The following is a 26015-nucleotide window of genomic DNA, read 5'->3' on the forward strand; positions in this document are numbered from 1 at the left end:
CAAATACCTAAAAAATGCAAAAACTTCAATTTTTCAAACATATGACTATTTTACACCATTTTAAGGAAATCTTTGACTATGTACAGACTCAGTGAGTATAGCTTTGCTATTGAGAAAGGCCCCTGAAGGCACACCTGGCTCTCAGGAGAAGACAGGCTATGTGCACACTGCCCACAAAATGAGGTGGAAACTGAGCTGCACTTCCTAACCTCCTGCCAAATGTATGACCATATTGGAGACATATATTTCCCTCAGATTACACAGATCCACAAAGAATTCGAAAACAAATCCAATTTTGATAAACTCACAAATCTATTGGGTGAAATACCACAGTGTGCAATCACAGCAGCAAGATTTGTGACCTGTTGCTACAAGAAAAGGGCAACCAGTGAAGGAACAAACACCACTGCAAATACAACCTACATTTGTTAATTTATTTTCACTTTTGTGCTATAAATATTTGCACATCCCTACAAAACTGTATATAGACATAATATGACATTTGAAATGTCTTTATTCTTTTGGAACATTTGGAAGGAGAGTAATGTTTACTGTTCATTTTTATTGTCTATTTCACTGTTGTTTATTATTATTTCACTCGCTTAGGCAATGTTAACATACAGTACCAGTCAAAAGTTTGGACACACCTACTCATTCAAGGGTTTTTCTTTATTTGTATTATTTTCTACATTGTGGAATAACAGTGAAGACATCAAAAATATGACATTAACCCATATGGAATCATGAAGTAACCAAAAAAGTGTTAAACAAAATCAAAATTTACTTTGTATTTGAGATTCTTCAAAGTAGATACCCTTTGCCTTGATGACAGCTTCACACAATCTTGGCAATCTTGGCATTCTCTCAACCAGCTTCACCTGGAATGCTTTTCCAACAGTCTTGAAGGAGTTCCCACATATGCTCAGCAATTGTTGGCTGCTTTTCCTTCACTCTGCGGTCCAACTCATCCCAAACCATCTTAATTGGGTTGAGGTTGGGTGATTGTGGGGCCAGGTCATCTGTTGCAGCACTCCATCACTCTTCTTCTTTGTCAAATAGCCCTTACACAGCCTGGAGGTGTGTTGGGTCATTGTCCTGTTGAAAAACAAATGATTGTCCCACTAAGCGCAAACCAGATGGGATGGCATATTGTTGCAGAATGCTGTGGTAGCCGTGCTGCTTAAGTGTGCCTTGTATTCTAAATAAATGACTGACAGTGTCACCAGCAAATCATCCCCACACCATCACACCTCCTCTTCCATGGTTCCCGGTGGGAACTACACATGCGGAGATCATCTGTTTACCTTCTCTGCGTCTCACAAAGACACGGCGGTTGGAACCAAAAATCTCAAATTTGGACTCATCAGACCAAACAACAGATTTCCACCGGTCTATTGTCCATTGCTCGTGTTTCTTGGCCCAAGCAAGTCTCTTCTTATTGGTGAGTGGTTAGTGCTTTCTTTGCAGCAATTCAACCTTGAAGGCCTGATTCACGCAGTCTCCTCTGAACAGTTGAAATGTTTCTGTTACTTGATCTCTGTGAATAATTTATTTGGGCTGCAATTTTTGAGGCTGGAAACTCTAATTAACTTATTGTCAGCAGCAGTAACTCTGGGTCTTCCTTTCCTGTGTTGGTTCTCATGAGAGACAGTTTCATCATAGCGCTTGATGGTTTTTGTAACTGCACTTGAAGAAACTTTCAAAGTTCTTGACATTTTCCGGATTGACAGACCTTCGTGTATTCAAGTAATGATGGACTGTTGTTTCTCTTTGCTTATTTGAGCTGTTCTTGCCATAATATGGACTTGGTATTTTACCAAATAGGGCTATCTTCTGTATACCACCCCTACCTAGTCACAACACAACCGATTGGCTGAAATGCATTAAGAAGGAAAGAAATTCCACAAATGAACTTTTAACAAGTCACACCTGTTAATTGAAATGCATTCCAGGTGACTACCTAATGAAGCTGGTTGAGAGAATGCCAAGAGTGTGCAAAGCTGTCATCAAGGCAAAGGGTGGCTACTTTGAAGAATCTGAAATATAAAATATATTTTGATTTGTTTAGCCCTTTTTTGATTACTACATGATTCCACATGTGTTATTTCATAGTTTTGATGTCTTCACTATCATTCTACAATGTAGAAATTATTCTACAAAATAAAAAATAAAGAAAAACCCTTGAATGAGTAGGTGTGTCCAAACTGTATGTTTCCCATGCCAATAAAGCCCCTTGAATTGAAATGGAATTGAGAGAGAGAGAGAGAGAGAGAGAGAGAGAGAGAGAGAGAGAGAGAGAGAGAGAGAGAGAGAGAGAGAGAGAGAGAGAGAGAGAGAGAGAGAGAGAGAATAAAAGGATGTAGCAGGATCCACACATGGAGTCTATAAAAAGTAATCGCCAATTAGATGGCAATCCTAAATAAGAGCATAGCATCTGCTCATGATCAACCAGCACCGAGCCGCATGGTGCTATTCCACGGTGCCATGGCTGTCATGAGACACACAACACTAGCAGACTGGCACACGTGAGCTGACAGACATTCAGAGACACACTATACTCTAGAAATTGCACACATATTCACAGACACTGATAGGCAGACTGGCATGCACTGCACACACACACACACACACACACACACACACACACACACACACACACACACACACACACACACACACACACACACACACACACACACACACACATGCTCTGCTCTGCTCTCCACTGAAACTGGGTCAAAGGATAAAAGAACAACAACCACACACACACACACTGATGAACACACAGACACCTACATTGGCACTCACACACTTATGCATACACACACACATATTCACACAAACAAAGAGACAGATATAAATGCTTGTGGCAAACACATACTTAAATACTATATAAGCAAAAACACAAGCGTCAACACTTGACACCACTCGATAATACTTGTCTGTGATTGTCACCATCAGTGATGTCTGTTGGCGCTGAAAGAGCTCTCACACTCTCACATACGCTCACACGCACACACACACGGCAAGATGATTGCGGCATTTGTGGTGAGTAATTTCAGGAAAGAGGAAAATGAAGTCTTCCCTCTCCGCTGTATGATAGCATAGATGTGAAAATTGCTGCTGGTTGGTATTAATTATCTTGCCAACTTTGTTGATGAGTCCTTTTTTAGGACTGGGAGGTTGTCACACCAAGAGGCTATTTTATACATGTTAGTACGCTGTGAGTCAGAGAGCGACACAGAGCAGGAAAAAGCCTCCCAGACACCAACATCCTATAATACACACGTTTTATGGCATCAGTCAACATATTAACCCGTGGATGGTGAAACACTATCAGGAGAGAAATAAAGATGGAGAGGCACTTTGTCTGTCCTCCTCAATCGATACATACCATATTCCCACCAATATAAAACAACATGACAGATCTGGAGTCAGACTTCACACACCACACAGCTATCCCTCTTCGTTGGTTAGTGTGTGTCTGCTATTTTCCAAACCTACGTAACCTAATGGTAAATCAACAGGGCGTGAGATCAAGTTACAAGCAAAATGTCCCAGAATTCGGGTACACGATGCTAAAGAAAATATTTAATGAATTGGACTAAAGCCTCTTGTGTTATAAACAGATGGAATTCAGTGTGTATCTGGTGCTAAGATCCTCCTCAGTACTGTATGTGTGGAAACCAAGCTCTCTCACAGCGGTCGGTAGTCAATACCACTCTCTCTCTGTTCTTTTCAAAGGGCTTCATCTTGGTGCAGGATGGTTGGTCATATTATTCAAGACAAAGCATGACAATAATGTATGTATGAAAATCTTCAGGAGCTCAGCCACACGCTGGACCTCTTGGTCCTTGTCCATGATACAATGTGTTAAGTGTTGCTATGCAACTTGAGTCTGCTGTTTAGGCTTATTTTGGGCTCAAAATTGTAGCGATTAAACCAATTTCTTACTTTTATTTGTACATAAACAGAGTACAATAACATAGTGGTCATTTTTGTTACTTCTTGGATATTTAAGCAATAAGGTCTGAAGTGGTGTGTTACTGTATATGGCCAGTATACCACTGATAAGGGCTGTTCCTAGGCCCTACGAAAGCGGAGTAGATACACCCCTTAGCCGTGGTATATTTGCCATATACCACAAACCCCGGAAGGTTCCTTATTGCTTTAATAAACTGCTTACTAACATATTCAAATAATGAGTGACATATTTTCATTAAAAACATTATTTTGATAAGTCAATTCATATTATTTCATCCTTCCACCAGAGGAAATATTTTCCCATCACTGCTATGCAGTCGAATAATGTTTTCTATTCAGGCTGGCTAACGTTCTTGTCTTTTGTTTGCTCGCCATCGACAGAAAACAAAATCACGTCAATCTCTACAGTTGAAATGACAGCAAACTAGCCGTATTTTTCTTTAGCTTGACTTTTTTTATTGACAATTCTTTGGATTTATCTATAATAATGATGCGGATGCACGATTTCGCCTGGCTCAGTCAGAAAAGTTGCTGTATCATCAGGACACCGCTCATTCTCTATGACAGAGGACGGTCTTATTTGTAAAACGCAAAAAGTTTGCAGAGTTCAGAGAGGCAGACAGCAAGGTGAATACAGTAACCCCAACCCAACAGGTGCACAGTCCATCCACTCCTCCTATGACCATGAACTACAGGACATATCTAAGACTATGACCTTATCGCACACAATAGAGAAATATGACAATTGAGATATATGTTCTAGATTCTATGGACCACACACACACAAGCAGACACACACACTAGAAGCAGTGTGGTGAGACTCCGTCCATAACAGCCACTCATGGTGCTCTGTGTCAGTAGCTCCTGGAGAAGTAAATCATAATAGAATGGGAGTGAATGAAAAGTTTCCACACAGACGTGGGAAGGAATGGATGTAATTGTGTGAGTACACCAGGCCGCCTGTTGTCAGTTTATGATGAACAGCATACTCTCTCATTCTCTTTCTCCTCTCTCTCTCCTCTCTTTCTCCTCTTTCTCTCTCCTCTCTCTCCTATCTCTCTTGTTCTCTTTCTCCTCTCTCCTCTCTCCTCTCTTGTCTCTTCTCTCTTCTCTCTCCTTTCTTCTCTCTTCTCTCTTCTCTCTCCTCCTCTCTTCTCTCTCCTTTCTTCTCTCTTCTCTCTTCTCTCTCCTCCTCTCTTCTCTCTCCTCTCTTCTCTCTCCTCTCTCCTCTCTTCTCTCTCCTCTCTCCTCTCTTCTCTCTCCTCTCTCCTGTCTTCTCTCTTCTCTCTCTTGCTCTCTCAGCGCTGGCTTTCTCTGTCTCCTTGCTTTTGGGAGCTATGCCATATGTGGAGAGCACGGCGACTCTGAAAGAGCTTTTCTTCTCCTGCTACGGTGTATTCATTTCCTCCTTCTCCATTCATCTCTCGCTCTTTTGCTCTTTCTTTTTGGGGGCCATGGAGTGTGTATACTGGGGTGCTGGGGGGCGTTACCTTGGTGACTCTCGCTGCCTCTCTTGCTCTCCTGGGAAGGGAGCATATTTTTCTGACATCAATAGGAAAGACTGAGAGAGAAAGGAAGGAAGGGGGAGTGAACCCCAGCTCTCTCTACACTCCCCCCTGTTCCAGCCAGCTCCGTCTTTATACACCTGCAGCTACAGCAGCACTCAGTCCCACATTTATCACCGCTGTGACGTGAAGTTTGTTGTTGTTGTTGGTGTGTGTGTGTGTGTGTGTGTGTGTGTGTGTGTGTGTGTGTGTGTGTGTGTGTGTGTGTGTGTGTGTGTGTGTGTGTGTGTGTGTGTGTGTGTGTGTGTGTGTGTGTGTGTGTGTACACACTCACTCACAATATGTAAAGGCTATCCACCCAGGTGCCTATGAGGCACCAGGCCCAGATCAGAGAGGTCAAGGCCCAGATCAGAGAGGTCCAGGCCCAGATCAGAGAGGTCCAGGCCCAGATCAGAGAGCTCAGGGTGTCAGGAGACTGTAGTGTAGTAGTTTGTCTGGAGGAAACCTTCCACTCTCCTGTCTGTCAAACATGCGTAGATCCTAATGCTCCCACACTTCCCAGCTGCTATCCCTGAATATTTTCCATGAATGTTTTCCACCTGATTCCATGACAGATGGATGTATTAATACAATCAGACAGACAGACAGACAGACAGACAGACAGACAGACAGACAGACAGACAGACAGACAGACAGACAGACAGACAGACAGACAGACAGACAGACAGACAGACAGACAGACAGACAGACAGACAGACAGACAGACAGACAGACAGACAGACAGACAGACAGACAGACAGACTAATCTAAATCCTGTAACAGCAGTGGTCATCAGTCCTGGTCCTGGGGACCCAGAGGTGTGCAGATGTTTATTCCAGCACAACACTAAAAAACTTTCTTCAACTAATCACAGGCTTTAATATTAGTTGATGAGTTGAATCCGATGTGTTATTATTGTAATACTGGGTTAGAAACAAAGCCAGTACTTTACAACCTATGAGTGAAATGAGTAACACAGCTTGACAGCCTTCCAATGAGTTAAGAGTTCCTCCAGACTACCACACCTCCCATGATAACACAGACAGCCTTCACCAGTCAGCCAGCCAAAACACTATCACACTATCTCCTTTAAGAAGAGAGAGACAGAGGTAGAGATGCAGAGAGAGAGAAAGCGAACGAAAGATCATGTAAAACCAAAAGAAAAGTGAGCCTTGCTCTCTAGTCGGAGTGGTGGGTTGTGGGTATCATCACCAGCTAATTCAAGACGGATCACCACAGGCAGCGAACAGCCGAGAGGGAGGCACACAAACGTCAATAAGTCCTCTCAGCGGGCCAACAAAGAGACATTTTCGAGACATTTCTATCAGGGGCGACGTAATTCCTGTGTTTTTCCCTTCCTGCCGAGTTCAGATAGGGGATTACGGCAATAGGCAGATCAAGTGGCAGCAAGTAATCCATGACAATAACAACCTCTCCACCACCCCTGCGTCCTCCCGCCGAAATGTATACCCCCGGCCCCGCCCTTCAGAATACCAGAACACCTGACACATCCACTGTCCTTTGTTTGAAACCATTAGCGTTTCCATATAATCCTATTAATGAACAAGTCCCTCTTTCCATTTTCTCTCTCTCTCTCTCTCTCTCTCTCTCACTCTCACTCTCTCTCTCTCTCTCTCTCTCTCTCTCTCTCTCTCTCTCTCACTCTCACTCTCACTCTCACTCTCACTCTCACTCTCACTCTCACTCTCTCTTTCCCTTTATCTCTCTCTCTCCCTTTTTCTCTCTCTAAGCACAGGCCTGCCTGTATATCCGGATCCTGCAAATAATATTCTAAATGTTTTTGTTTGATGTTTCGCTGTTTTTAAGAATACGTTACTCATGCAGTTAAGCTGCAGTTAGGTATTTCTGTGGGAGTAGACGGGGATTGGGGGAAAGGGGGGTGTTTTAGCTTGTTATCAGTGTTGGTTGGGAGTTAGAGACAACAGTTAGAGGTACGACGGTACTACAGTACGGTGGTGAGGTTTTTGCAGTTGGCTAACGAGTTTAGCGCACAAAGAGTGTAATGTACAATGAGCCTTCATGTTATGGTAGTACTTTATGAATAATGTAGCAACTCATAAACGGGGGCATTTACACAAGCAGAATAGTAGGCAGAGTGACTTTGTTCAATGGGTATATCTTTGTTCTATTTGCCTGTGAAATAGGACCTCTTTTTCAGCACAGTGAGCAAACAGGTACTCGCTCCCCAAGGCTGTGGATCAAAAAAATGAGCCTTAGCTAGGTATGTGGTGTTCTGCGGATATGAGGATTTTATTAGTTATTCCTCAATAATGTCAAATATGTGGCATTCAAGGCCAGGTCAAAAAGCTAGTGAGTGTTCTGTTGTTTTGTCTATCTCTAGAATCCAGTTCTCACTCACAGGGAAGATGCTGTGTCTTTGTGACAGGGGATGGGTTGTTGAGTAAGATGTTATTTCTTATGTAATGTGGCTGAGAGATGAGGGGGAGAAGGACTGACTGAGGCCTATTTCTGTCCTGGACACCTGCTTAACTTCCTGTTCAGCACTGGGGAGAACGGAGGAGAGGAGGAGTGGGATGAGGAACGAGGGAGGATGAAGGGGGGGACCACTTCAACGGCTTTCAACCTCAGAGTCCTTAGTGTGTGTGTGTGTGTGTGTGTGTGTGTGTGTGTGTGTGTGTGTGTGTGTGTGTGTGTGTGTGTGTGTGTGTGTGTGTGTGTGTGTGTGTGTGTGTGTGTGTGTGTTTGCGTGGCGTGCATGAATGCATGCATGTCTGGTTTGATCATTCCGAAACGCTATATATCCATTTTCAAAAATGTTGCTAATTGAGCTTTTAATGTTTAAAGAAATGAGGAAATAGATTGGTGTGTTTATCTAATCATGGCATGGGTGTGCTGTAGCTTGTGTTGGGAATGAGAGCCCCGTATCCACCACAGCCACTCAGGTGGACCATGTGACCCCAATGAGCCCCACGTGAGTTTCCCCCTACTACCTCCCAAAACATGGGGTTGTTCAATGACGGACATGTATTTGTTTCAAATATAATTTGATGGTTTCATTTCAGAGAGACAAATAATCATGTTTTTTGGGGGAAAAATGCTATATATCCGCATCACTCTCATAGAAATAAGTAGTACTGCTTGGTTTTACACAGTCAAATGTAACAAACAAGTACATTTAAATGTACTGTATGTAAAACAATAAAATGTGCCATTTTACTCATTTAGCAGATTATCTTATCCAGAGCAACTTACAGTGAGTGCATCTATCTTAAGATAGCTAGGTGAGACAACCACATATCAGAGTCAAATATACAGGTTACGAACATTCCATTCCAGCTAAACTATGGTTATATACTCTTCACATGCATGTGTTCTCACAGGAGTGTCTCTGTGTGTGTGTGTGTGTGTGTGTGTGTGTGTGTGTGTGTGTGTGTGTGTGTGTGTGTGTGTGTGTGTGTGTGTGTGTGTGTGTGTGTGTGTGTGTGTGTGTGTGTGACCGTTAACAATGACAGTGATGTAAACGTAGGCTCTCTAAACTGTCTTCTTGTTTATCTGTTTCCCGTTGATCAGATGTTTTATTCAAACAGATCAGAGGAGCTTTGTTTTCTCTATGAAGTTACTGTATGGTGACCACCTGAAGCTACCTGAATCAAGATAGATCAGGGGGATTCAGTCAAGGTCTGTGTGTGCAAATGTGTTTTCAGACTTGTTGATCTGTCTGTCTGTCTGTCTGTCTGTCTGTCTGTCTGTCTGTCTGTCTGTCTGTCTGTCTGTCTGTCTGTCTGTCTGTCTGTCTGTCTGTCTGTATGCGTGTGTGTGTGTGTGTGTGTATGTGCTAATCTGCTTCTTATCTGCGTTATCCATCCATCCGTCTGTATTTGTCTAATGAATCGAATTTTGCGGCTCGTTGTCTCTCGCCTTCATGGCAGGAGCATGTCTGCGTGTTTGTCTGTGTTGAGAGTGGATGTGTGTGTGTGTGTGTGTGTGTGTGTGTATGTGTGCATGTGTGTGTGTGGGTGTGTGTGCACATGAGTGTGTGTGTGTTTATGCATGACTGTGAAAATGCATTTGTGTATGTGTGTGTGGGGGGGATATGTGTGTGTGTGTGGGGGGGTAGTAGGGGAAACTCACGTGGGGCTCATTGGGGTCACATGGTCCACCTGAGTGGCTGTGGTGGATACGGGGCTCTCATTCCCAACACAAGCTACAGCACACCCTCCACCATACTGCACCTCCCTCTGCAGATTTAACAGCAGTGATAGAGAAAGAGAGAGAGAGGGAGGAAGGGGGTTGGCTAGGGCTGGGGGAAGAGGGGGATAGGGGATGATGGAGTGAGTGAGAGATAGGAAGAGGAGGCGAGCATGAGAGTGTGAGAGAGAGGGAGCGAGAGAGAATAAATGACATACCTGCCCAGCTCGTTTGCGAACATCATTATTCTTATTTTAGGAGATTTGTTAGGTGGCGAGGCTCTCCTGGAGCACAACAAGTGATGCAGCCGTGTGAATCATGTGGGCTTGAGTAGATTGAGCGTGCAGGGGCCTGTCAATAGACACATGGCACAGTCATCGGCCCAGCATCCCGGGGAGTGGAGACTGGTGAGGGAGGGGGAAAAAACACACAAACAAATGAATCTCATTATTTCAGTGCTCGCCTCTGCAGTGCTCCGGGTAACCCATCACAGTCCACACAGATCCAATTGCTTCCTTTAAATCAGTTTGAAGCTGCAGCCAGATCTCATCTGTCTCAATAGCAGGGCTGGAGCCAATAGAAATACTCTACTGCACACAGCAACAGCTCCTCCCAGTGGCACTAGGTGAATTACCCTGAGTTGGAGGAGAGCAGAGAAACTATCTGGCTGGCTGACTGACTGACTGACTTGCTGACTAGCTCGTGTTCTGTTTATCCAGCCATAACCATTGGATTTATGTCAGCATTCAGCATTGGATGACGGAATTACCCCTTGATGAAACATATAGCTCTTCCCCTGGACTCACATGATAAACAAACAATAGCTGCTTGTTTGTCTCTTTCTTTCTTTCTTTCTTTCTTTCTTTCTTTCTTTCTTTCTTTCTTTCTTTCTTTCTTTCTTTCTTTCTTTCTTTCTTTCTTTCTTTCTTTCTTTCTTTCTTTCTTTCTTCATCCTCTCTCTTCTTCTCTATATTCCTCTCACTAAACCATGCTGTCAGTTGATATATGTTGAAAAGTAGCAATGACCTTTGTTTCTTGTGTGCTATGCTGGCTCTCACCCACTCACAGAAAGATCTCTTTCCTCTCCTCTTTCCATTTCCTTCTTTCTTTCTACTCCTTTACCCTATTCTGTGACCGTTTGTTGTGGAGTAGATGATCATATGTCCAGAGTAAATGACAGTTGTGCTGAAGCCTGTTTGTTGATTAGCAAATCTGGTGACAGTTTCCCTCTGAATTCCCATCCAAATAACTTCCACTCTCTTCAACAAAAATGTTCTTTCTCTGAATTCCCTGCATGGTCCGAAAGAAATGAAAGAGAGGGGGAAGAGAAAAGGAGTGGGTAGTGCTTTGATCTGCTGTGTAAGCACGTATTCAGCTGGGGGGTGATCTGAGAGAAGAACTGTTTGGCGCTATAACAGATTATCATCTGTCTCGTTTCATCACCAACGCATCTCTGTATGCCCATCACATTCTTATCTACTGTACACCACACTAATGATATGGACCCACTGTTTCTCCAGGAATATAACAGAACCTGCCTTATTAGCTTGGTACAACTGTCTTTCTTCAACATCTAAGGGTCTCAAATGTTTTTAATGCATTAATTACCAAAAGCTTATTTTTCTGTGATCTGTAAACATAATCAACAATTCTGGTCAAAGCCTAGTCTCTACTGTATATCTCTTAAGGTGACCCAGACCCACTTTGATAGACACCAGTCCTCTGTTCTCCCCTCAGTTCCTCCCTCTAAACCATACTTTGAGCTGGAGACCACAGAGCCATGGGTAGCAGGGAAAAGCTACACTGTCACATGCATCGCTCCGGATGCCAAACCAGAGGCAGTGATCACTCTGTTTAAATAAAGGTACAAAATGTATTAAAAAAAGATGACGCCTTCTCAGTATGGATGAGAAGTGTTATGATATGTGTTGCTTACTGCATATGTTTAACTAACCAGTAAATTCTAACTAGTATGTAGTACTATTAGTACACAGTATGTAGTTTTAGTAAGTAGTAGGCAAGACAGATTTCAGACACGGCCATAGTTTTAAAATGTCATTGTAAAAACAGGGCATTGAGTTGTAGTGTACTATAATTATAGTGTAGGTTGAAACATGTCTTTGCAAACATGTTTTTCCCTCAACTCAGTACTGATTCACATTTAACGTCTCTGCTATTCCTAATGGAAAAACCTGTATGTACTAGCATTATTTAGTTGGTGTGCAGTGGGTTGATACCGTACTTGGTGACCTACATTTAACTAGGCAATCTAATGCACAGTTGTGCTTGTTCCCTGCCATTCGTTCATTTTTGTAGAGCACGTCCCCTATTCTGATTATCAGCTGTCGTCAAACGCACGTGAGTGGGGAGCTGCCCCTCCCTACCTTCCTCCTCCCCCCCCTCCTCTCTTTCTCTCTCCGATGGAGTTGAGCTGACAGGTGTAGAGTCTTTCCCTATGTCTGGCTCTGCGGACAAGCTCCAGAACACACACGCTACAAAAGAGTGTGTTCCTGTTCTCTGTCTCCTGTGTGTGTGTGTGTGTGTGTGTGTGTGTGTGTGTGTGTGTGTGTGTGTGTGTGTGTGTGTGTGTGTGTGTGTGTGTGTGTGTGTGTGTGTGTGTGTGTGTGTGTGTGTGTGTGTGTGTGTGTGTGTGTGTGTGTGTGTGTGCGCGATTGAGGGGTGGGTGAGGAGCGTGGGGGAAAGGGGGCATGGGGAAGGATTGGACGGAAGAGAAGAATAGATGATGGATAACATTAAAGATCATGGCTTAACATAGGACACATCACCCCTTAACACTCTAATTGAGCCCTTGAGACCTCCATAAGAACAGACAGATTTATGCAATCTGTGGGGCCTGGATATCAAGAGCATCATAACCCCCCTGAACATCATAACAATGTGGGCATTACACCTCCAGACCCATGACAAACCCAAAGTCCACCATGTTATCTAGATTCATCTCCAGATTTAAAAGCTCCTATACAAAATAGTGTTGCTATTTATAATCATGATCTACGCATAGAGGATTTAGTTGGAGACCAGGCTATTCTGCTTTACAGCTGAACTTTGTCCTTAATACCCTCTACTGCGTGTTATCTTCGCAGATGACAAGGGGTTATTATCTTTGGAGCTGGATTAGGTATGTATGCACCACCAGGTGAATCAGATAGGATTGGATCTGTCCAGCAACTGAAATGTAATTCTGTGTCTATGACAAAAGCTAATTTGATTTGACACAAGGCACCGAGTGACAGTTCACCGTCGGCACCAATTCATTACACTGTACTGTGTATCTGTGGGAATACAGAAGTTCTTCAATTAGGGATAACACTCACACGCATACGCACACGCACACGCACACACACACACACACACACACACACACACACACACACACACACACACACACACACACACACACACACACACACACACACTCTCCCCACCTCCTGCAGGTTCATGTTCTTAAGCAGTTCGGACAACGGGAGGGAGCTGGTGTGTCGTGCGAAGAACCCGGCTCTTCCTCGGGCCCTGGAGACCAGCCTGGTGATGAATGTATACCGTGAGTGTGTGTTGTTCCTTACCTTATGGACTCACAGACACCTTTACCTTTCCTTATCACCTTCTCCAGCCACGTGTGGATCCTGACCCCGGGTTGGCATTGGGGCAAACATCCTCACACTGAGCAACCACTCCGAGGGGAGACTTTCAACCCCGGGCGAACTCACACCTACTGGGGACTCAATCCCAACGCTCAGCCTGGAGTGTTAGAGGTCGACATGAAAGCATCAACGTCTCTACTGCTGTCACATTCAACCCACTCAACTCTGTCAATTCTACTGGCATCAGTGCAATCCAAACTCCAACTCAAGCCCAACTGATACACTGATAATACTGATCAGAGGAGCCTGGGAACGAAACTCAAGCTCAAATTCTAAACTCTACTGATGCTAAATATAATTGTCAGGACTGTGAGACCATAACATCTCCTACAGTGTAGGACCTACAGTACACAACATAATAGGGGTGGGTGATTTTACATCTCAAAGGATCGTTTCCTTGTTTACCCTTTGTCTTGTTTGGGTAAACATGATATATTTTAAACAATATGGCAACCCAGCCTATTGTTTGCTAGTTTTAGTTGTTCCTCAACATTTTGTAGATCAATTTCAGTAATTGATTGTTCTGGAGTCCACCCACCAGGTTCTGTCCCAGGTCTAAATCAGCTGCTGATTAAATGCTACTGAAGACACTCATTGGTGAACATTCCCATTCTACTCCTTGTTTTCGTTTCACCCCCGCCATATTATCCACAGCCGTTCATATGAAATACTGTCTCTATCTATCTCCCTCTGCATTAGACACTGTCCTATTCTATCTCCTACACTTTAACCACCGCCCAGAGCTGGAAATGCTTCTACTCCTCTCTCTCTCTCTCTCTCTCTCTCTCTCTCTCTCTCCTTTCTTTCTTTCTTTCTTTCTTTCTCTCTCGTCGTCTGTCTCTCTCTCTCTGTCTCTCTCTCCATCTCTCTCTCTCTCTCTCCGTCTCTCCATCTCTCTCTCTCTCCACTCTGTATTAAACAACATCTCTCCACAGTAAGTGCTAATGTAGTCCTTACTCAGCAAGCCAGCCCATCAAAGCCTGGAGCACCGTGTCCTTTTTCAGCCAGCCAGATTGTTAGTGAGGTAGCAATTTGTCATGCCGGCCCAGGGTCCACATACAGCCAGCCGCCTGCACTGCCTGCGCTCCCAAACTCATTGCAGCAATAACAAAGGCTGGCCCTCCCCTAATTTATTTTACGCGGTATATTTTATTCAGGGAGGCTGTAATTTATTCATATTTCCAAACGTTGCTTTATTAGTGTTTAAACATCTTTTATTTTGCTTTATGGAGTCAATCTAACCGGCTGCTCCCTTAATACTTAATGCTTTCATCAGAGCTAGAGCCTTTACTCTGCAGTCAGGATAAATGTTGCCGATTTATTGGCCCTGTCTCAACAAATAGAGAGGATGCTCCCTTGCTCATAAAGCCAAGTGTCCGCTCATCCCAGTGCATATTTCTCACCCTCTCTATCCTCTCTTTCTGTCATCTTCTCTGTTTCTGGTGCTTCATCTCTCCCTCTCTCTTTCTATTGCTCCCTCTGTTCCTCTCTCCTCACTTTCTGCCATTCTTTCCCAAGATGCTGCTTCATCTCTCTCTTTCCCTCTCAACATCAGTCCCACCCCAGCATCCAGTAATCCAGGGCCTGGACAGAGAAGGCCCGGTGAAGAGGGGGACCATGTTGAAGCTGGTTTGTGTGTCCCAGGGAGGGAACCCACTGGCCACCCTACACTGGACCAAGGTACAGAGACTACACTCGGCTAAAGCTTAGAATCAGTAGTTTTTGGTGTATTCTCCATCTTCTACTTCTGTACTCTCTCTTTCAGAACTCACTCCCTTCCTACTGCAGCCAGTCAGCCACCCATTATGTTAGTGAATAACCCATAGCCCCGTCCTGTCCTCTGCTTGTTACTAACTCAGTTCTGTCCTGTGGATCAGAATGAGGAGGTGATTTCCACCGGCTGGGAGGTGGACACAGAGTTGCAACGGGCCATCAGCCACCTGACCCTGCAGGTTAAACCACAGGACAACCAGGCCGAGCTGCGCTGTGAGAGCGTCAACCAGGTGACCCCTGTGCCTCTGTCCAGCAGCCGCAAGATCACTGTCCTCTGAGTCCCCGACTGCTAAGAGATACATGCACTTGAATGCTACAACACACACACACAGACACACAAAACCGATGGAATGTTTGTGTTTATTCAAATGTTTGCTAACCCAATCATTAAAGCTATTTTCAATAACATTCATCCCAATCACAATGACATTAACATTAGTCCTAGCTCCAATACTGAAACAAATTCTGCATTAACACAAACTCTAATATCAATATCATTAGTGAAACTAATGGCAATTATGACCCGGGCCCATATTTCACACAGAAACTCATTTGAATCCCAGCTTGGTCTTTTACAGTGAGCTAATTTAACTGAATCGCTTCAATGCACAATCCAAAGGCAATAAAGCCGGCACTTTCTGTGGTAATAATGGCAGGTAATAAATGATACATTTTCACTTCACTGCATAGGAGATTTCTCTACTACCACGACTGGAAAAACAAAAAGAGAATGAAACTTCCGTCGCATCACACCGACTCTTCCTTCACACCAACACTTGCTATCTTGCTGCATCAGTCAACGGTCTAAACCGCTCTCTTCTTCCTCTCCTATCCCACGTAAAAGCCTCCTATCTATTCCTATTCACACCTCACACACATCGAAAATGAGTTGCAGACCCTTCAATGTATCTCTCTTTCTGTCGCTCTCTCTCTCCTCTTAGTTTTGTATTATGGATATGCCTGCGTCGCCCTAAGGCATGTGTGTAACCTAACACACTGTATGTCTAAGTTTAGCCCTCATGTCTGCCTGTGTCCCGTGTGTAACATACAATCATACATGATATGATGCATCCATGTCTGCCTGCTCAGTCATTAGCCTGTCTTACTACAGCCCCTCAGGGCTTACTGCTCAGCTGCACTTCCTCTGTTCCAGTTAAGATCCCTCCTGGTATAGCTGAATATAGACAGGTTTTGGTAACTAGTATGGGTTTGCAATGGATGGAAAACCTCAGGAGAGGACAAGATTTCTTAAAGTGATGTTGATGGACTAGAGATCGTTTCTTTACTTCTTCCTTTACCTTCAAATCCAGTCTTTCCATCCTTGCTATAAAATATTGATCCTGACACAGAGCACTTTATTGACTGAATTTACTGTGCGTGAGTGAGTGTGTGTTTCAGTTGAGCCAGAGAAGGTGATGGTGCTGGTGTCGTTCGAGGCGAGAGAGGGGGAGGAGGTGACCCTATGCTGTTAAACCTCCTCCAGTAACTCACCTGTACACATCCGCTGGGGGCTGGGCTTCAGGGAACTCAACACCACTGTGGTCAATGTGGAAGAAGTAGGGGGCCCCCATTTACTTCGACAGACACTTTTTACCCCCCCACACACACACAAAAAAGCACCATTCTGCACTAACTGTCATTTTTATTCAGACATTTGGAACAACACAAATAAATAAGCACAACATTTAAAACGATAAAAATATATACAAAAATAGGACTTATAAATATCAAAAAGAGGTAACAAAGACAAATAGAAACAAATGGTAGTATATAAATACAAATAGAAAGATAATCCAAATATTACACTGTTACCCTATTGCTAACAAAAAATAGAAATAGAACTAAATTGCAAAAATCCTATATCACACAAATACACAAACAGAATAACACACTTATAAAGAAGAGAACCTTATTATTACACTATTGAACTTCAAACAAGAAACACAAGTCCACAAATTTGGATACATTTCTGAGAGCTCCCTTTCGTGTATAAATATCAGCAGCTCAAGCAGGGTCATGGTCTTCGATGGCAGGTCAGGCAAGTTCTTCAGTTCCTATGCCATCCAAGTCTGAGTGTTCTTTATAGTGCAGTGTCATACTAAGGGCCTCACATTGTTCTGTCAGTTCCTCATTTGAGAGACTTTGGAAGGTTGACAGCACTCTCTGACATTTTCCAATGTGGAAAATCGTTCCTGAAGGGCTGAGGTTGCAGCATCAACAATGACATTGAAAAATGTCACCTCCAGCTTCTTCAGGGCATCACTCAAAGGCTCATCAAATGATTTGTATGAAAAGTGTCGCTTTGTGGACCTCAGACTTTTTTGTTGTAGAACGGCCTCTACATTCATACCCTCGCAAAGATCCTTGGCTGACGTTTGTGCAGTCATAAAGCCTGTTGCCCTGTAGTTGCTGAGACCTCTCTCTGTCTTTCTGAAAAGACTGACTGCAACATCCACATGCATACTGGGAGACTGTATTAGCTTGCTCACATGTTGGATCTGGCTCAAGATGTCATACCACACCACTGTACAGATGCTGAAGCGGTATGATCCCATCTCCTCTGACAAGGATTGGACCTCAATCTTTATCACAGGGTCTTTGGTTTGATCCCTCACCTGTGCCTCTCTCACTGGTGCTGCCTGATACCCGAGTGGTTCGACACTTTTAACTTTACTCTCCCACCTTATCTCAGTCCACATCTTCAAAGTGATGTCCACATGTTTTTTCAGGATAGCCCATCGCTGTGTGGAGGCTGAGAACAAGGTGTACAGTTTGTGTAAGATGCCAAAGTATCGTGTGGCATCGACAGAACTTTTAGCATCATCAGCCACAACCAGTTTCAATGTGTGAGTCCCACATGGCACAAATAGAGCTCTTGGATTCATTTCCAGGAGTCTGGCTGGGACACCTTTGTTTTTGCCTCTCATGTTGGCCCCATTATCATAATACTGTCCTCTGTAGTCCTCAAAAGGAATGTTTAGCTCCTCTAATCTTTTGAGAATCAGGGATGCCAAATGTTGGCCCCTGGACTCCACTCTCCAAAAACCCCACTAAATGTTCCTTTATGTGGGGATCCTCCTTCAGTGACACAATCCTAATCACAACTGACAACTGTTCAGTGTGGCTGACATCTGAGGTGCAATCTAGAATGATAGAGAAGAATTTTGCCAGCTTGATGTCACTCACCATTATTGAAATGACCTTGCTGCTCAACAAATCATTGAGTTCATTCTGGATTTGGTGGCCAAGGTAGCTGGTGGTGTGACTCGAGGTCCCTTTTTGGACACGGTTAAGGTGCTCTTTCATGACTGGATCAAATTGTGCCATTAGTTCAACCTCTTTTAGGAAATTTCCATTTGATGGAGAGTACAGTGTTTATGTGTGTCCCCTTAATGCCAGATTTCTAATTGCCAGAGATTGCACAATAGCAGTCAGACGTGTCAACACCTCTCTCCATCTTATCCTCTCAGCCTCCATAAGTGCCATCTCAGGCTTATCAGTCGTTTCCCCTTTTTCTACGCTCATTGCCAGTTCTTTCCATGTTTTCATGCAGGTTTGGTGTTCTGGACTGCTGTCGTGTGAAGTCAGCAAAGAACTTGCGTGTTTCCAGTCTGTCAGTCCTGAGTTTGCAAAATACATTTTCTTCTGAGAAAAGAGTTTACAGCAGAAGCAGAAGAGGCTGTTGTTGGCACTAAGACCACACTCAGTACAACAAAAAAAAAAGAAAAGAAAAAAATGCATGAAATGAAATGTATGCACTCACTACTGTAAGTCGCTCTGGATAAGAGCGTCTGCTAAATGACTAAAATGTAAAAATGTATAAGGAAATAAGCAAACAAGAAACCACTCACCCAGAGGCAGCGCTCATAGTGGCCGGAGACTTTAATGCAGGGAAACTTAAATCAGGTCTACCAAATTTCTATCAACATGTTAAATGTGCAACCAGAGGGAAAAAATTCTAGATCACCTGTACTCCACACACAGAGATGCGTACAAAGCTCTCCATCGCCCTCCATTTGGTAAATCCGACCAATTCTATCCTCATGATTCCTGCTTACAAGCAAAAATGAAAGCAGGAAGTACCAATGACTCGGTCTATAAAAAAGTGGTCAGTTGCAGTAGATGCTCAACTACAGGACTGTTTTGCTATCACAGACTGGAACATGTTCCGGGATTCTTCCGATGGCATTGAGGAGTACACCACATCAGTCACTGACTTTATCAATAAGTGCATCGAGGACGTCGTCCCCACAGTGACTGTACGTACATACCCCAACCAGAAGTCATGGAATAGAGGCAACATTCGCACTGAGCTAAAAGGTAGAGCTGCCGCTTTCAGGGTGCGGGACTCTAACCCGGAAGCTTACAAGAAATCCTGCTATGCCCTGCGACGAACCATCAAACAAGCAAAGCGTCAATACAGGGCTAAGATTGAATCGTACTACACCGGCTCCAACGCTCATGTTATGTGGCAGGGCTTGCAAACTATTACAGACTACAAAGGGAAGCACAGCCCCGAGCTGCCCAGTGACACGAGCCTACCAGATGAGCTAAATCACTTCTATGCTCACTTCGAGGCAAGCAACACTGAGGCATGCATGAGAGCATCAGCTGTTCCAGATGACTTTGTGATCATGCTCTCCGTAGCCAACGTGAGTAAGACCTTTAAACAGGTCAACGTTCACAAAGCTGTGGGGCCAGACGGATTACCAGGATGTGTGCTCCGTGCATGTGCTGACCAACTGGCAGGTGTCTTCACTGACATTTTCAACATGTCCCAGATTGAGTCTGTAATACCCACATGTTTCAAGTAGACCACCATAGTCCCTGTGCCCAAGAACACAAAGGCAACCTGCCTAAATGACTACAGACTCGTCGCACTCATGTCCATAGCCATGAAGTGCTTTGAAAGGTTGGTAATGGCTCACATCAACACAATTATCCCAGAAACCCTAGACCCACTTCAATTTGCATACCGCCCCAACAGATCCACAGATGATGCAATCTCTATTGCACTCCACACTGCCCTTTCCCACCTGGACAAATGGAACACTTATGTAAGAATGCTATTCATTGACTACAGCTCATCGTTCAACACCATTGTACCCTCAAAGCTCATCACTAAGCTAAGGATCCTGGGACTAACGACTTCCCTTTGCAACTGAATCCTGGTCTTCCTGACGGGCCGCCCACAGGTGGTGAGGGTAGGTAGCAACACATCTGCCATGCTGATCCACCACACTGGAGCTCCACAGGGGTGCGTGCTCAGTCCCCTCCTCTACTCCCTGTTCACCCATGACTGCATGGCCAGGCACGACTCCAACACCATCATTAAGTTTGCAGACGACACAACAGTGGTAGGCCTGATCACAGACAACGACGAGACAGCCTATAGGGAAAAGGTCAGACCTGGCCGGGTGGTGCCGGAATAACAACCTATCCCTCTACGTAACCAAGACTAAGGAGATGATTGTAGACTACAGGAAAAGGAGGACTGAGCACGCCCCCATTCTCATCAACGGGGCTGTAGTGGAGCAGGTTGAGAGTTTCAAGTTCCTTGGTGTCCACATCAACAACAAACTAGAATGGTCCAAACACACCAAGATAGTCATGAAGAAGACACGACAAAGCCGATTCCCCCACAGGAAAAAAAAAAAGATTTGGCATGGGTCCTGAGATCCTCAAAAGGTTCTACAGCTGCAATATCAAGAGCATCCTGACTGGTTGCATCACTGCCTGGTACGGCAATTGCTCGGCCTCTGACCGCAAGGCACTACAGAGGGTAGTGCGCACGGCCCAGTACATCACTGGGGCTAAGCTGCCTGCCATCCAGGACCTCTACACCAGGTCCTGGATGGCAGGCAACACACATTATCATGATGAAACTGTGTGAAATGATATCCAATGTTATGTAAGCTAGTTGGACAGAAAACGGAATATTGTTGCCATATGTGTAATAGCATAGCAAGCAACATAGGCTAACAAACATAAGTATTATACTAGCCTATTTCATTACATGCATAATATTATACTCATAAAGAGATGACATAGCTGCTTACCTTTATCTTTTGCGCGTTTCTCCTCTTCTTCTTTCCTCTTTTTCCTAAACTGGGCACCTGATTGCTTAGACCTTTTCTTGTCCATTTGTGTTGATTTGCCACTCAAGCATCAATACATTACCCATCCCACAACACTGTCAACCAAGAGTCAAGACTAAACCAATTCACCTTGGTGGTGTGCAGACTGGTTTTATATTATTCTTAACGATTTTGCACAAACCAGAAAAAAAAGCAACAATATGTCTGTGAAACTATATATTCACAGTATTATGAATGAATTGTGGTTTATTTGGTAGCATTTTGTGGTGTGACTGATTTTACTAATTGCATTAGTACTGTACAAAGCTAGAGGTGCGCTATTTGATAGATTCCCCCACTCTCCCTACCTCGGGCTTCCAGTAGGGAGACCTGAGGTCAACTTACCCCTGCCCCCCTCCCCATCTCGTACTTCTGAGTGGGAAACCTTCCCAGGCAGTAGCCTGCCTAGCTCACAAACTAGAGTCATGGCGCCCACTCCGACAAGGTTAATTGACCCACAGCCACACACGGTGACATGATATCATTGACGTGACGTGCAAATGAGCGATAGAAAACTGATCGCGCAAATGTCACAATTTTTTGTGCGGGCACCACGTGCCGCCCCAGGCAAGATGCCGCCCTGGGCAGCTGCCCATGTCGTCCATACCTAAATCCGCCACTGCTGCATCATACACTATAAACCTACTTACATGAAATAGCTCAGGAAATATTTGAGTGAGCTAAACAAGACAGGTTCCTGACAGGAGAGCACATGGGGCAGAAAGTAATTGCCAAGGTCAACCAGAAAGGGAAATTTCTGGACAGAAAATACACATTTCTAGATAAAGGAAGCTTCCAGAAAACACTTCCAGCAGCATTAGTGCAGCCTCACTTTGGTGTGTACTACCTGGTACAGCAGCTCCCCTAAGCTCTTCAAGAACAAGCTACAGACAGCTCAGAATAAAATGGAATGGGCCATTCTGAATCTTAGCCCTCAGGCTCATGTTGGCCCTTCTTAGCTCAGTGAACTACAGTGGCTATCAGTTGAAGATGAGATTGGCCTCAGTGTACAGTCCCCCAGCATCTAAAGAACTATCTTACTACAAATGTTGTGCCATGTCGATTCAAGAGCAGTACTGTTCAGAACGACAGTGGTAGAGTGGAACAAACTCCCGGCTGAGATAAAAACTGTTTCTGCCAGTCTTAGTTTCAAACACTACCGCAAGGCTTGGCTAATGTTGACATAGCCTCCTAGCAAAGTGTAAAGCCACTCTGCACTAGAGGAGTGATTTGGTAGATGTGCATATCAGCTTTTTTTGTAAATACGTAAATATGTGGACATTGTGTATAATGGAATGTATGGCACAGAGTGCCCATGTCACTTGTATTGCCCTGCAGCCACTTCAAATCAAATCAGTATTTTTTTTTTTATTAACAAGAAAATGACATAACAATAGCGAGGCTATACACAGGGGGTAACGGTACCGAGTCAATGTGCGGGGATACAGGTTGTCGAGGTAATTTGTAAAGTGCCTATGCATAGATAATCAACAGCGAGTAGCTGGGGGGGGGTGGGGGGGGTGTCAATGTAAATAGTCTGGGTGGCCATTGAATTTACTTGTTCAGCAGTCTTATGGCTTGGGGGTAGAAGCTGTTAGGGAGCCTTTTGGTCCTAGACTTGGCGCTCCGGTATCGATTGCCATGCGGTAGCAGAGAGAACAGTCAATGACTTAGGTGACTAGAGTCTTAGACACCGCTTAGTATATAGGTCCTGGATGTCAGAAAGCTTGGCCTCAGTGATGTACTGGGCCATACACACTACCCTCTGTAGCGTCTTACGGTCAGATACCGAGCAGTTGCCATACCAGGCGGTGATGCAACCGGTCAGGATGCTCTCGATGATGCAGCTGTAGAACTTTTTGAGGATCTGAGGACCTATGCCAAATCTTTTCAGTCTCCTGAGGGGGAAAAGGTGTTGTCGTGCCCTCTTCACAACTGTCTTGGTGGGTTTGGACCATAATAGTTTGCTGGTGATTTGGATAGCAAGGAACTTGAAACTCTCAACCCGCTCCACTTCAGCCCTGTCGATGTTAATGGGGGCCTGTTCGGCCCTACTTTTCCTATAGTCTACGATCAGCTACTTTGTCTTGTACACATTGAGGGAGAGGTAGTTGTCCTGGCACCCCACTGCCTGGTCTCTGACCTCCTCCCTATAGGCTGTCTCAGTGTTGTCAGTTATCTGGCCTACCAATCACTAAATCAATCAAATGTATTTCTAAAGCCCTTTTTACATCAGCCGATGTAAACCCCAAACAGCAAGCAATGCAGATGTAGAAGCACAGTGGCTAGGAAAAACTCCCTAGAACGGCCAGAACCTAGGAAGAAACCTAGAGAGGAACCAGGCTCTGAGGGGTGGCCAGTCCTCTTCTGGCTGTGCCGGGTGGAGATTATAACAGAACATGGCTAAGATGTTCAAACGTTCAGAGAGGACCAGCAGGGTCAGATAATAATAATCACAGTGGTTGTAGAGGGTGCAACAGGTCAGCACCTCAGGAGTAAATGTCAGTTGGCTTTTCATAGCTGATCATTCAGAGTTAGAGGCAGCAGGTGCGGTAGAGAGAGAGTCGAAAACAGCAGGTCTGGTACAAGGTAGCACATCCAGTGAACAGGTCAGGGTTCCATAGCCGCAGGCAGAACAGTTGAAACTGGAGCAGCAGCATGACCAGGTGGACTGGGCACAGCAACGAGTCATCAGGCCAGGTAGTCCTGAGGCATGGTCCTAGGGCTCAGGTCCTCCAAGAGAAAGAGAGAGAGGAAGAGAGAGAGAAAGGGAGAGAAAGAGAACGAGAGAGAGAAAAAGAGATAAAAAGAGAGAGAATTAAATACTTAAATTCACACAGGACACCAGATAAGACAGGAGAAATAATCCAGATATAACAGACTGACCCTAGCCCCCCGACATATAAACTATTGCAGCTTAAATACTGGAGGCTGAGACAGGAGGGGTCGTGAGACACTGTAGCCCTGTCCGAATACACCCCCGGACACTGTTGTGTCATCAGAAAACTTAATGATGGTGTTGGAGTTGCAATCATGGGTGAACAGGGAGTACAGGAGGGGACTAAGCACACACCCTTGAGGGACCCCAGTGTTGAGGATCAGCGTGGCAGATGTGTTGTTGCCTACCCTTACCACCTGGTGGAGGCCCGTCAGGAAGTCCAGGATCCAGTTGCAGAGGGAGGTGTTTAGTCCCAGGATCCTTAGCTTAGTGATGAGCTTTGTGGGTACTATGGTGTTGAACACTGAGCTGTAGTCAATGAACAGCATTCTCACATAGGTGTTCCTTTTTGTCCAGGTGGGAAAGGGCAGTGTGGAGTGCGATTGAGATTGCATCATCTGTGGTTCTGTTGGGGCGGTATGCAAATTAGAGTGGGTTTAGGGTTTCCGGCATGATGGTGTTGATGTGTGCCATGACCAGCCTTCTAAAGCGCTTCATGGCTACCGACGTGGGTGCCACGGGGTGGTAATCATTTAGGCAGGTTACCTTCGCTTTCTTGGGCACAGGCACTATGGTGGTCTGTTTGAAACGTAGGTATTACATACTCGGTCAGGGAGAGGTTGAAAATATTAGTGAAGACACTTGACAGTTGGTCCGCGCATGCTTTGAGTACACGTCCTGGTAATCCATCTGGCCCAGCGGGTTTGTGAATGTTGACCTGTTTAAAGGTCCTGCTCACATTGAGAGCGTGATCACACAGTCATCCGGAACAGATGGTGTTCTCATGCATGCTTCAGTGTTGCTTGCCTCGAAATGAGCATAAAAAGCATCTAGCTGTGTTCCGGCGACAATGTGGCGAGAAGCAGCAGCTAACTAAAGAGGCTGTGTTGCTCCAACTATTATTCAACGCCTAGTTACACATTTTGTTAACTAACTGTCCAAAATATCGGTTATATGGAAAAACGACTTGGAAACGCACATAAGCAGACACTTTGATGAAAAACATGAAAATGTTGTCTCTACCTGCAGCTAGCAAGGAAAATGTCGGAGAAGAACAACCTGATGACCCAGTTCTAAATGAGATTCGCAAAATGAACAAAAATCTCCAAGAAAAAATTGGGCGAAGATGTGGCTGAAATAAAACATACAGTGGGTGCACTGAAAACAAAAGTGGACACACTCGACAAACAAGTTACACACGCAGAAGAGAGGATATCAACCTTGGAGGACAAGAACAACCGCCTAAACAACACTGTTGAAAAAATGGAGACTGTGATTGGAAAACTCAAAGAATGACTTCAATACCAGGAAAATTATGGTCGGAGAAACACACTTCGGATCAGAGGAGTTCCCAAAATCCACATAAATACGGAAGATTGTGTGAAAGACAATTTATGCAACCTTTATGCAACTTTGATAACACACCGGAGGATGTTAACAACATGCCCATCGAGAGAACACATTGGACACCGGCGACACTGCGCCCAGGACCAGCCGCACGCAACCCCCGGCCTATTCTGGTGAAATTCTCACCTGACTTTTCCAAAGAGGTTCAAGACAAGAGAAATGTGTTCACGGAGGTGAGGCATTGTGCATGAAACGAGAACGGAAATACTCGTTGAAATATCCTGCCTTGTTCTGGGTTACTTTGAGAGGATTACACATCATTTCACAGACCCAAAAGAGGCAAATGAGTGTGTCATGGATGTCAATGAGGCCGAACAAATTGAGTAGCGAGGTAGGCTTTGGAAGTTCCACATGGTGGCGCAATGGTTCATCACGGATGGACTAACATTTTTCTCTAAGG

The 26015-nt window shown here is 44.5% G+C and overlaps 1 pseudogene; it reads left to right on the top strand.

Moving 5' to 3' along the window:
- LOC106577666 (nephrin-like) overlaps nucleotides 1-26015 on the top strand; it is a 55948-nt pseudogene that overhangs the window by 4382 nt on the left and 25551 nt on the right.

This window comes from Salmo salar, chromosome ssa02 (genome assembly GCF_905237065.1).
Source record: "Salmo salar chromosome ssa02, Ssal_v3.1, whole genome shotgun sequence".
NCBI lineage: Eukaryota > Metazoa > Chordata > Actinopteri > Salmoniformes > Salmonidae > Salmo > Salmo salar.